Source organism: Oncorhynchus gorbuscha, linkage group LG04, assembly GCF_021184085.1.
Source record: "Oncorhynchus gorbuscha isolate QuinsamMale2020 ecotype Even-year linkage group LG04, OgorEven_v1.0, whole genome shotgun sequence".
NCBI classification, from domain to species: domain Eukaryota; kingdom Metazoa; phylum Chordata; class Actinopteri; order Salmoniformes; family Salmonidae; genus Oncorhynchus; species Oncorhynchus gorbuscha.
Window position 1 is genome coordinate 14,687,914 of NC_060176.1, and position 14,278 is coordinate 14,702,191.

Below are 14,278 nucleotides of genomic sequence, written 5' to 3' on the forward strand. Positions count from 1 at the left end.
CTCGTCAAACATCTCATACTAAAACCATGGGCATTAGTATGGAGTTGGTCCCCCCTTTGCTGCTATAATAACCTCCACTCTTCTGGGAAGGCTTTCCACTAGATGTTGGAACGTTGCTGCGGGGACTTGCTTCCATTCAGCCACAAGAGCATTAGTGAGGTTGGTCACTGATGTTGGGCGATTAGGCCTGGCTTACAGTCAGCGTTACAATTCATCCCAAAGGTGGTTGAGGTCAGGGATCTGTGCAGGCCAGTCAAGTTCTTCCACACCGATCTCGACAAACCATTTGTGTATGGACCTCGCTTTGTACATGGGGCATTGTCATGTTGAAACAGGAAAGGGCTTTCCCCAAACTGTTGCCACAAAGTTGGAAGCACAGAATCGTCTAGAATGTCATTGTATGCTGTAGCGTTAAGATTTCCTTTCACTGGAACTAAGGGGCCTAGCCCAAAAAATGAAAAATAGCCCCAGACCATTAGTTCTCCTCCACCAAACTTCTCAGCTGGCACAATGCAGGTAGAGTCCTCATGGCATCTGCCAAATCCAGATTTGTCTGTGTTCTTTTACCCATCTTAATCTTTTCTTTTTATTGGCCAGTCTGAGATATGGCTTTTTCTTTGCAACTCTGCCTAGAAGGCCAGCATCCCGGAGTCGTCTCTTCATGGTTGACGTTGAGACTGGTGTTTTGCGGGTACAATTTAATGAAGCTGCCAGTTGAGGACTTGTGAGGTGTCTGTTTTTCAACTACACACTCTAATGTACTTGTCCTCTTGCTCAGTTGTGCACCGGGGCCTCCCACTCCTCTTTCTATTCTGGTTAGAGCCAGTTTGCGCTGTTCTGTGAAGGGAGTAGTACACAGCGTTGAACGAGATCTTCAGTTTCTTGGCAATTTCTCACATGGAATAGCCTTCATTTCTCAGAACTAGAATAGACTGAAGAGTTTCAGAAGAAAGGTCTTTGTTTCTGGCCATTTTGATCCTGTAATCAAACACACAAATGCTGATGCTCCAGATACTCAACTAGTTTAAAGGATCCATTTATTGCTTCTTTAATCAGAACAACAGTTTTCAGCTGTGCTAACAATTGCAAAAGGGTTTTCTAATGATCAATTAGCCTTTTAAAATGATAAACTTGGATTAGCTAACATTAGCTGATAATGGGCCTCTGTATGCCTATGTTGATATTCCACTAAAAATAAACTGTTTCCAGCTGCAATAGTCATTAATAGTCAACAATAGTCAACATTAACAATGTCTACACTGTATTTCTGATCAATTTGATGTTATTTTAATGGACAAAAAAATGGCTTTTCTTTCAAAAAACAAGGACATTTCTAAGTGACCCCAAACTTTTGAACGGTAGTGTAGTCTATAAATGAGTTTGGCTGCTACAGAGGGCAAATATGGTAGACAATGATTTCTAATACTGATCTAAAGATCCTGGATAAGATATGCCTCAATGTAAGGGGCAAAAAACTTTCGAGCTTGTGTAACCGATGTGAAATGGCTAGCTCGTTAGCGGTGGTGCGCGCTAATCGCGTTTCAATCGGGTGACGTCACTCGCTCTGAGACCTGAAGTATTTGGTCCCCTTGCTCTGCAAGGCTTTTGTGGAGCGATGGGTAAACGAAACTTCGTGACGTGTGGGTGACGTGACTGTTGTTGATGTTCAAGCCGAGGTAGGGGCGAGAGGGACTAGAATCTTCTGATCCGTAGTCAGACGCGATATGCGCCACAAGCTGCAATGGGTCAATTAATGGTAAATTATTGGTAGTGAAACTGTACAATCTGTTTCGAATTTGCAAAACATATGGTATGTTACACATTCTAGCTAGGTGACTAACGTTAGCTAGGCTAAGGGTTAGGGTTATATAAAAAGGAAGAGTTAGCTAACATGCTAAGTAACGTTAGTTGCAAAGTAGCTAAAAAAGTAGTAATTAGTTGAAAAGTTGCTAATTAGTTAAAATTGTGAGTTATTAGATTTGAGCTCACAGACTTTAGGTTGAAAATGCAGAGCTATATGGAAACCTCCACATTGTTACAAAATTTGGGAGAAACAAAGCAAAGAGCTCAATTTGGCCTCTGCGTGCCAACTGAGATTCCGGAAATAGCATCACACCATTCATATGGCGCCTCCGACCAAATTTTCAGATCAAGCATAAATTGGCTCTTAACACTATTGTCTGTGATGATAACCGGGAACCCCCATAACAAATCACCTCCTCCTACTGAAATGTAGACAATGTTCTGAACGTTTTATCTCACTCAGTACAGTTTTATCTCACTCAGTACAGCAGCCCGGCCCCGATTTGTGGTTGGCAAAATGTGTTATGAATAGCCTGCGTGATGATAGAATAAAGTTTACGCTACTTTGCTTCACATATGCCTCTATTATTGATAACAAGGCATTGTTTCCGCAGAGCCTTGTTATTTGGATGAACTGAATAGACAACCCATCATGTGAGAATCTCGTTTTGTGATTTGGATGGGTGGCGCAAAAACAAAATGAACGAGCTTGCCAGGAGTCGAACCTAGAATCTTCTGATCCGTAGTCAGACGCGTTATCCATTGCGCCACAAGCCCTCTCCTGCTCTATATTGCCAAAATAGCAACTTGTTTATTGGGCAATTCCTGGTAAATTATTTGTGGTGAAACTGAATGTGATTGGTTAGCATAAAGCTAGCAGCTTGTTCAATCTAGCGTCAGCAATAGATTTACAGCGTTTACTGAGGTGCGGTCTGAGATGCGGTCTGTGCGGTCTGCTGCGTAGAGCAGTATGAAAGATCCTGATACAACAGATACTGACTGTTACTTTTTATTTTGACCCCCCCTTTGTTCAGGGACACATTATTCAATTTCTGTTAGTCACAGTTTATGTGTCAGTTGTTGAATCTTGTTATGTTCATGCAAATATTTACACATGTTAAGTTTGATGACAATAAACGCAGTTGACAGTGAAAGGACTTAGAAACCTAGGCCTAAAATGGCTGCCGGCCACAGTTGCAACAACCACTGTTTTGGTAAAAAGCCGAGGGGTAGGGCAGGAGAAATGTAACGACACTCTCAAATTCATAGACAGAAGATGGCCATCCTTGATATCAAAATTATAGTTGTAACCATGTTATGAAGCTACACAGTGTACATGTACTTACATTTACAGTGTAAGACCAACATTGGAGTAATGACAGCTAAGCTCATGGGGCATGTAGTTATATGTATATTATATTTAGGGGGGGATACATGCAAATCCAATTGTATTTGTCACATTCAACGAATACAACTGGTGTAAACTTTACCGTGAAATGCCATCAACAATGCAGTTTGAAAACAAAATAGTTACACAGTAATAAAATACAATACACAAGAATATAACTGTATATATGTTAGAATGAATACATACAGTGTCAACAATAGGTATCCTGGACAAAATGCTCGACGTGTAGCTATCTCAGAAAAACGAATTTAAAAAAGCACCTAAGAAAATATTTTATGTCCAGCAGGGTTAGGACCAATCATATAGCTGTCCGCCTCCGAAGAAATGACGCACAAGCCAATCACAGACAATACCACTGCAAGTAGTTACCAGGAATAAACCAATGATAAGAAAGCAATGGCGGGCGTATGGTATAGAAGCGGGCTTGTGGCGCAATGGATAACGCGTCTGACTACGGATCAGAAGATTCTAGGTTCGACTCCTGGCAAGCTCGTTCATTTTCTTTTTGCTTCACAAAACGAGATTCTCACATGATGGGATGTCAATGCATCAAAATAAAAAGGTTCTGCTGAAAATAGCCATTGTTATCACCAGAGAGGAATATGTGAAGCTAAATAACATTAGCTAAGTTAGATCTTTGTTATCATCACGCAGGCTATTCATAACACAGTTGCTGATCACAAATTGCTGCCGGGGCTGAAAAACATTGTCGATACTGGTTGGCAACACAAACAGTAACGTTAGCGTTAAGAGCCAATTTATGCTTGATTTGAACATGTGGGCGGAAGCGCCATGTGGATGGTGTGACGCAATAACGGAGTAACGCAATAACTAGGCATGCCGAGGCCAAATGGAGTTCCGTAATAGCATACTTTGCGCCTCCCAAACGTTGTAACAATGTGGAGGGCTCCATTTAGCTCTGTATTTATATGATTGGTTAACGGGAGGTGGGACTGCAGGTCCTGTATAAACACAAACGCAACAGCTCTGCTCCATGAAGCAGAAGAAGTATGAATGCCCTGACTTCTGCAGAGGCCCAGGCAAAAAACGAAAGGAGGGTGTTTGGTCACATAATCAAAATGTATACATTCAAATATCATAATGACAACTGTAGCTAATTAGCAACTTTTCAACTAATTACAATTGTTTAGCTACTTTGCAACTACTTAGCATGTTAGCTAATCCTAACCGTAACCCTTTAACCTAACTCCTAAATCATGAACCCTAACCCCTAGCTTCGCTAATGTTTGCCAGCTAGCTAACATTAGCCACCTTGCCAGAATTTGTAACATATCATAATTGTACGAATTGGGTATTGGACATCCACAAATTAATACATACCATACGAAATGTAACCTATCATATTAAATGGGGCGTCTTCGGATTTAGGTACAGAATAATACGAAATGCTCTGAAACCAGGTTGCAAATCGAGCTCTGTCTTGTACCACACAGCTTCCCAAATTTTGTAACAATGCTGAGGGCTCCATAAAGCAACGCAATGAGATGATTCGTTGACGGTAGGTGGGGGTGGTACGTCCTGTATATACACAAACTCCTGCTCCAGAGTACAGGCATCGGTGTAATGCATATTCCTTCGACGATAAACGCAAATCCAACCATTACCCCTGGTGAGACAAAACCGCGACTCGTCAGTGAAGATAACTTTTTGCCAGTCCTGTCTGGTCCAGCGACGGTGGGTTTGTGCCCATAGGCAACGTTGTCTGGTGAGGACCTGCCTTACACCAGGCCTACAAGTCCATTCTCTCTCAGCCTATTGCGGACAGTCTGAGCACTGATGGAGGGATTGTGCATTCCTGGTGTAACTCGGGTAGTTGTTGTTGCCATCCTGTACCTGTCCCGCAGGTACAGGAACACCTGTCCCGTGATGTTCGGATGTACCGATCCTGTGCAGGTGTTGTTACACGTGGTCTGCCACTGCGAGGACAATCAGCTGTCCATCCTGTCTCTCTGTAGCACTGTCTTCGGTGTCTCACAGTACGGACATTGCAATTTATTGCCCTGGCCACATCTGCAGTCCTCATGCCTCCGTTCACACAGATGAGTAGGGACCCTGTGTCACGCCCTGAACTGTTTCACCTGTTCCTGTTATTGTCTCCACCCCCTCCAGGTGTCGCTTATTTTCCCCAGTGTATTTATCCTTGTGTTTCCTGTCTCTCTGTACCAGTTGGTCTTGTATGTTAGTCAAGTCAACTAGCGTGTTTTTCCCATACTCCTTTTGCTATTCTCTTTTGATAGTCTTCCTGGTTTTGAACACTGCCTGACTCTGGACTACTTTCCCGCCTGCCTGATCATCCTACCTGCCCTGACCTTGATTCTGCCTGCCCTTCGGTACCTTTTGGGCTCCGAACTGGTTTTGACCCTTTTGCCTGTCCACGACCATTCTCTTACTTTACCCTATTGGATTAATAAATATTGTAAGACTCCAACCATCTGCCTCCTGTGTCTGCATCTGGGTCTCGCCTTGTGTCATGATACCCTGGGCATCTTTCTTTTGGTGTTTTTCAGAGTCAGTAGAAAGGCCTCTTTTGTGTCATAAGTTTTCATAACTGTGACCTTAATTGCCCACCGTCTGTAAGCTGTTTGTCTCTTAACGACCGTTCCACAGGTGCATGTTCATTAATTGTTTATGGTTCGTTGAACAAGCGTGGGAAACAGTGTTTAAACCCTTTACAATGAAGATCTGTGAAGTTATTTAGATTTTTACGAATTATCTTTGAAAGACAGTGTCTTGAAAAAGGGACGTTTCTTTTTTTGCTGAGTTTAAATTACACCAAATACCAGTTGGATAACAGTTGAATAGTTAGTAAGCAGGAAATAACTGTTTGTTACATAGAATACAACAGGTGCATAAACTAATACACAAAGACACTCTGGCTCCACTAAGTCTACTTACTTTGGGCAGTGAAGCACACACACTAAAGGAGTCCAGATTAAAGGTGTCAGGAGGTGGTAATAATTTAATGGGGAAGTCTAGAGGTGAAAGGAGCAGCACAGAGATACAGGAGCATCCACTCTCTCTGTGCAGTTGAAAGAGGCTGTAGTGATGGGTCGTTCACGAATGATTCGGCTCGAAGAGGTGAACGTTGGGAGCCGGCTTGCATATCAGAAGAGCTGAATCTATTTATAAAAATATTTTTTAAATTAAGATTTGAATCATCTCAAAAAGATTTTAATTAATATAATAAACTAATTCAAAGAACAAAAAATACAATCATAATATAGGCCTAAACGCTCAAGCGCACACACATTCGTTCTGATTGTCTGCTCAGACTAACAGCCTCACCTGTTGTTCCTGTCAATCAGACACGCAGTGTCAACCAGTGAACCAAAGATGCGTGAGGGAGGGCCGAGCCAGAAATGTCCGGGAACTTGCAGATGCCTTGGTGGAAGAGCGGAGTAAAATCTTACAGCAAGAACTGGCAAATATGGTGCAGTCCATGAGGAGGAGATGCACTGCCGTACTTAATGCAGCTGGTGGCCACACCAAATACTGACTGTTACTTTTGATTTTGAACCCCCCTTTGTTCAGGGACACACTATTCCATTTCTGTTGGTCACGTGTCTATGGAACTTGTTCAGTTTATGTCTCAGTTGTTGAGTCTTGTTATGTTCATACAAATATTTACACATTTTTAAGTTTGCTGAAAATAAACACAGTTGACAGTGAGAGGACGTTTCTTTTTAGAGTTTAGATAGTATAATCTGTTGCATAAATATACTTTACCAAGTTGCATAGCATGGTCGAGTTATGAGTAGTTTTACTGTTTCATTTTTTGCTGATTTTACATTAAAACAGTTACACTTTAAATGCACATGTGTAATAGCATCCTTCTTTTTTACATTTATTTCAATTGGTGGAATGCTGCAGTTTTGCAAATTGTTATTTATTTTTCTTTGATATGGTGCAATATTCTATTATGCGGTTCAGATTGTATTCGTTTTGAAAGGTTAGATTTATATGCACTTTGTTTATATACATTGAGAAGTTATACTTTAAATGCAAATGTTTAATAGCATTCTTTTTCATAACAAACCAATGCATTTTTAAATACATTGTGGTTAAGGTAGAGTATGATTTCATTTAATAATTTAATTAGAATTGTTTTAACACCAATCATAGTCAAACTATCGCAAACTGTTTGACTTGAAAAAATACAAAGCATATATTTTTTAAAGAGTCGTTTGGGAGCCAAAAGTGAGCCGGAATGCCCATCACTAGGAGACTGACATTAGAATCAGCCTGAACTGGTCAAAACCAGGTAACTGTCTGCAGCTGATTGGCTAAATAGATCTGGCACTCAGAATCACAGTTGCCGGGCTACATGGCATCAAATCAGAGGTTAAGTTCGCCAAAGTCAGGAAGGTGAGAGAGTTCAACAGCCAGACACTTCGGCACTGTAATGATGAGCGGTGTCAGAGGGAAAAGGCTATGATCATTGCTACCTGGGATCCTTGGGATGTCCTTACCCCTTTGAAGTTGACATTTAAATGGTTATGGTTGGTTATTAAGGGATATGGTTAGGGCAAGGGTAGGGGTTAAAATTAGGGTTTAGGGTATGGATGTCACAAGGATCCCATATAGCACTAACCATAAGGCTATATGGACACTGCTGACCTGTAAATTAGGTTTAAATTAGGTTCAGGTTAGGGTAAGGGTTTAGGATAGGAGGATATTGTGAACTAATGTCTCAAGGGGAAAATTGTCTTAGACACTGTACATTACACACTCAACATAATACATATTAAACTTATCATCATACACTTCTCATATAACCACATACATAATACTTTGAATATTCCCTTATTCTGTCAGCAGCATACCAACACAGCTCAGCCATACTTATTGCTGTTTAGGTATTAGATGGATATGGGAATGAAGCAGTGCTTATACCTGTTCAGTTTACATGTGGGTACCATATAGCAGGGGTACTGAAGTACTATTTGAGAAGCTCCGGTCACACAAATGTCCTAGGTGGCAAAGGTCCGGATGGATAATGTCATTTATCGGTGTAGTAACAAAACCCCACCTCGCAACCCATGCGACCCAAAACTGTTCACACCCCTCTTGTTGGTGGAGAGAAAATGTTGCTGTTTTAAAGCTAATTTTCAGCAATTCTACACATTTTGCATGTAGCAAACATTTGTATTTGCTGTTTTAAAGCTATTTTCCCGCAATTCTATGCATTATTCCATGTTTTATGTGTGTTTTTATGATACAAGGAAGCCCGGTTTGTATTGACCCCGTTCTTGGTCCAGATCCCATTCGCAGCCCACCAGTTGAGTATAGGTGCCCTCGTGTCTGCCTGAGGGGAGCTAGTGATACTCAGACTAAATTACATGGGAGAGATCTGAAACACCTTTCTGTGCTTGTCTGATAAAGGTCTGTTCAAATACAGTCTGCAGGGAGAGATGTTGCCTCACACCGATTACCTTCATGGCAATTTGTATCAGGCAGGCAATTTAAGATTTAAGTTGGACTGATACATTGACAAACCAGACTGTGATGCCATATCTCAGGATACTAAATGACCACATCGTAGAACAGGAATATTATTTTCCGGTCAACTCCAAAACCCTGAGTCTACTTGGACCTCCCAGCTCAATTAATAGGTATGCAAGTTTTCCTGCTGCTCCGGAGTCTCCCGTAGACAGAGTAGGGCTTAGACCAGCCTTTGGTTCTCCATCAGCAGAATCTGGTGCTTTGTGTCTACAACTTGCTGTCCCACTGTCTCTCCATCAACATCAGCTGACACCCCAGAGCCTGCAGTCTGAACCCAGAACCACCCATAGAGAAAAATACCTGGGGCAAGGGGTTATTGAAGTCTTCATTAAAAATGTGTTTTCTGTCTCTCAGAACTTTATGCCTAGTTATACACAGAATGTACAAAACTTTAGGAACATCTTCCTAATATTGAGTTACACCCCCTTTTGCCATCAGAACGTCCTCAATTTGTCAGGGAATTGAGTCTACAAGGTGTTGAAGGGTTCCATAGTGATGCTGGCCCATGTTAACTCCAATGCTTCCCACAATTGTGTCAAGTTGACTGGATGTTATTTGGGTGGTGAACCATTCTTGATACACATTGGAAACTGTTGAGCATGAAAAACCCAGCAGTGTTGCAGTTCTTGACACAAAAACCGGTGCACCTGGCACCTACTACTGTACCATACCCTGTTCAAAGACACTTCACCCTCTGAATGGCACACACACACAATCCATGTCTCAATTGTCTTAAGGCTTAAAAATCATTCTATAACCTGTCTCTTCCCCTTCATCTACACTGATTGAAGTGGACATTACAGGTGACATCAATAAGGGATCATAGTTTTTCCCACTAGCACTGACTTTGCTGATAAATACTTTGTTTGAGGAAAATGTATTGATATGATTGTGATGTCTTGTTGTCTCAACTACAGTAGCTACCTTAAGATGAATGCACTAATGTAAGTCACTCTGGATAAGACCGTCTGCTAAATTACTCAAATGTAAATGTAAAATGGATTCACTTGGTCAGTCTATGTCATGGAAAGAGCAATGTTTTCTGTTTTCTCATGTTTTGTCCACTCAGTATATTAAACTAGGCTTCATAAACTAGGTTTTTACACATTTGTGCACCTGCAAAATACATATTGTTGTCTTGTAGGCTTACCGACTGACATGCTGTCTTTTAGCTTTCTCCAGACAAGCCTAAAGAGCACCTCTTCCTGGTAGCTGAGCTGTAATTACAGGTTGACAGACTGGGGTCATCTCCATGGCCCTCTGCTATGTCCTGAGACAGGAGTGAACAGGTGGATTCTGCTTGTGTGAACAAGCTTTTCAGGAGGTCTGACCTTAAATAATATTCATCACACTATCTTGAAATATCTGTAAGAATTATTTTTTTTAAATGAAAAATGCTTTTTGCAGACGGCCGTCGTGCAATCTGATGTAAGAGAATGGTGCTCGCCCCACATTCCTGCATGTAGCTGAGCAGTTCTCTGAGAGTCGCAGTGTGGAAAGTGTTGCAATTCAGACACAGCGACAAAAGGACATGGATTTGTTAACCATGTCTGCTATAAGAGCAATGTTGACCTACTTATATAGTTGTTGTGTTGTACTGTCTATAGTTTGTCTGTCTTTGTATATTCCACTTCATTTCTAGACTAGTCCTACAGTAGAGGGCACTATGTTGGGTCACGGGTTATGGTCACATGTAGGCCTATATAGACACACGGGTGATCAGTAATTAGGGATGTATAGGTATGGAGAGCATATGTTTCCTGCTCAAGTGTTAACCCTTGGTGACTATGATATGGCAGATGGCAATTACATCTGACAGTGTGGAATTCTTGCTGTTTTAATATTTGCTGCTAATAAATGGGCAAAAGACCCGACTAAAAGATCCAGGACGGGAAAGCAGATATGTTTTGCACGTATTTATGAACATTTGCAATCCAGCCTATGCTGGCTAGGCTACATCTGCCCTTTTCCTAATTTGATGATGGTCATTAAATGTTGTATGCATATTATGGAACATTAGTTTGTAAAAACCATTTGTTGATCAATTGTTTTTCAACCCCATTTGTTTAATCGAAGTGTGTTTGTTATTCATTATTGACTCTTAGTGTCAAATAGCCTGCAATTTGAATTGTTTTACTTTATGGATTCATACACTAGACGGCGGCAAAGGACTGGAATAGTTTTGCTCATCTCTTTCCAGGAGGAGCGACTTCACCTAAATTCCAAACGGAAAACTTTGTAGCCTTTCTATCTCTGGAGTTGATGACGTGCCCTAGCGGAACTAAGGGAATCGAGGGGGGTAAGTAAATTGTGATCGTTTTGTCTAACTTTCTAATAGGATTTCCGTCATATTTCCATCATAAACCCAACTCACTGCAGTCATTTCAGATGTGCAATGAATGGTCCAACGCCTATTCAAGGAGCAAATTCTCGTTTGGATTTCCTAAAACTTTTTACGAAAATATTGTATTTTTGTCTTTATTAATAGGCCTAGGCCTATTCACAGTAATAGTGAATGTATTTCTTCAAGGCCATGTGGCCTAAATCGTTAAATTGTGCCTGTAACCTACCTGCTCAGGGAGGTTTGTGGTGGATTCCATCCCATTCCATCATGCACTGTGGCGGGTGGAAACTGGTGGTGCGGCTTCCTTCCCAAAATTATTCCATACGGACACTCAAAGAATAGATTATATCCTTTTTTTGCACACATGACAATGGTGTATGCATGAACTAAATCAATGAATGATGTATCCAATTTTACTCTACTTATGGAAATTAATCTCGATCGGTCATATACTGTGTCTAATTTGGGGCGCGTGTAACGTTAGTGAGAACCGAGTGCAACATATAAAGTTTCCTTAGGCTTCAACCTACTGAAAATTGTAACGACATCAATTGTAAGGTAATATTTGATTTTTGCTTTAAACTGATGAGCCATTTAAAAAAAAGAAATCTCTCTCTCACACACACACACACACACACACACACACACACACACACACACACACACACACACACACACACACACACACACACACACACACACACACACACACACACACACACACACACACACACGCACACGCACATGTGGCCGTGTTACCGTGTTGTTGGCCTAATTTATGGCCTAATTTATCAACGTATAACAACTGACTCACACACATGTATGGAAATGGCGTGTCTCGACAATATGTCAACATATAATTGTTTATTATAAGGAGACATGTAATAATCCCACCAAAATTAAACACATTAAACATTTTATTATAATTTAATAATCATGTTAAAATCTCAATAATTCTAGATCTCTGAAACTGTGCACTGCCATTTGTTGGAACACAACTTTAATTCTAAAGTTACATATTGAACAGTGTTGAAATATATAGTTCACTTTCATTAATTTGTTAACCAACTGCAACAACAAAGCTACTTTAGGACTATACAAATCCTTTTACGGTCATGTCTGCACCAAACATGGAAAATATTGCATTTGACTTCTAAGAAAACAAGGACTCTTTGTGCAGTGAATCTAATTCCTAGGTTTAGTGTCTTTATTATATTGGCATATTAGAACAAATATCTTATAGAATATCGATTGTAGTTTGTAAACTTTTTTAGAATATGAGAATATGCATTGGGGGAGAAATATAAAATATAAACGATCTATTAAAGATTAGGATTTTTGTGTCTCGACCATAATTTTGTTGATTTACTACCATCATTTCTGATATATTACAAAGCATCTGACACAAACAATTCGCAATCCTATATTACAATGCTGAAACAAATTGAAATAGGCCTAATATTTACAAAATTATCTTAATTGCCCAATTAAACTTATATATTGCATTTTTCGATTACAAACAATTATAGAGGTTATGCCTAGAGCATATCCCATTGACTTTACAGTACGATAACATGAGGAATGAAAAACATCAACTGAGCGCTAGATGTCGGTATAACCCAAGTCAGTTTGACCATTGTTCAAACCAATTCATGGATTTCTTATAGGCCCTACCCTCTTTTATCAGATTACGGTCAATCCATGGGTCAGTGACATAAAATGAAGATTAAAATAACCCACGGTCAAAGCCTATACGCACCTCAGTATTGTTCGATGTCATCGATTTACGGATTAAAAAACCTACTATTTGGGACATATTTCAACAATTTGATCTGGAGATCCAGCAGGTTAATGTATGTGTGAATATAGGCTATGGATTTTTAGGCTGACCTGGGTAACATCACATCATATATTTTATTTAGATAATGCATTGTAAAATCGTTTATCTGACAATGGCTCGCACAATTGGTTAACAAGCTAGTAATACATCAGTCTATATAGACACGAGCACTTAATCTAACCTTAACTGACCCTCTCTACATGGAGAGACCGGACTCTCAAGGAAAGCACCACTTTGTTACAACAAAACCCAGGGTTTAGAGGTCAAGAACTGACCTGCTCTCTCCGCGTTAGTGACGTGTTCTGTCACTGCCTGAGCCATCAAGCCCTCAAAGTCCCTCGTGACAATAGTCCATGACATTAGTCTATGATCGATTAATGAATATGATACACACATGGGCTAATAGACATGCATTTCATCCATTCGAAATTCCATATGTGTGTGTGTGTGTGTGTGTGTGTGTGTGTGTGTGTGTGTGTGTGTGTGTGTGTGTGTGTGTGTGTGTGTGTGTGTGTGTGTGTGTGTGTGTGTGTGTGTGTGTGTGTGTGTGTGTGTGTGTGTGTGTGTGTGTGTGTGTGTGTGTGTGTGTGTGTGTGTGTGTGATCTAAGTGAGTAAATAACCAAGTAAAGCCTATCTGCAACCATATGATTTTACCAAAAATAAAAACTACAATGCCTTCAGTAACATTTTTGTTTTTTTTGCATTAGACAAAGGGCACAGTCAAGGCTGTCCAGTTATTATACCTACCTCAAGGAGCCTTTAAAAAAGAACGTACTGTACTGAAATTCCAAATACTGTACCACTTGGCAGTTGTTATGTACATATTGCTGTTTTATTCCTTTTTCATATTTTCTTAATAACTGTAAGATGTAAATATTGTGTCGTTCCTGGAAGCTGTCGCCGTAGTGAAAACCAAAAGATACATGTGTTTATCTGTTTATGCCGTATTTCCATTGTCTCGTAAATAAATGTATTTATATTTCAAACATGATGATCAGGATCATTTTCTTACAAGGTGCTTCATCACTGAGAGCTGTATAATCATGCCTTAGCTTTGTTTGGTCCACCATCCAAAATGGTACATACATGGTACACGTTTTATAGTATCTCTGCATATTATTTTCTCTACTTCCCTGTCCGACTGGGGCCAAACGGAGAGAGGAGATCAGAGATAAGTTCAAGAATGTCGTCTTCCAAGCCTGGGGAAAATTGTATACCCACAAACATTGTCCAAATAGCTTTTTGAGTTACTTTAAAATGGAGTTGTTGGTTGTGATATTGCAAACTTAATTGAAACTTCAATCGGTTGGATAGTTTAGAGAAATTAGATCACGACATTTCATGAAGCATAAAAAATCG

At 40.2% G+C, this 14,278-nt stretch overlaps 2 non-coding genes across 2 annotated transcripts; one reads left to right on the top strand and one right to left on the bottom strand.

The window, feature by feature from the left end:
- Positions 1 to 2,507: 2,507 nt before the first annotated feature.
- Positions 2,508 to 2,580, bottom strand: trnar-acg. The gene has a single exon. It is a non-coding gene; the product is annotated as a tRNA-Arg (tRNA).
- Positions 2,581 to 3,631: 1,051 nt separating this feature from the next.
- On the top strand, positions 3,632 to 3,704 carry trnar-acg. Its single transcript has one exon. It is a non-coding gene; the product is annotated as a tRNA-Arg (tRNA).
- Positions 3,705 to 14,278: the final 10,574 nt, after the last annotated feature.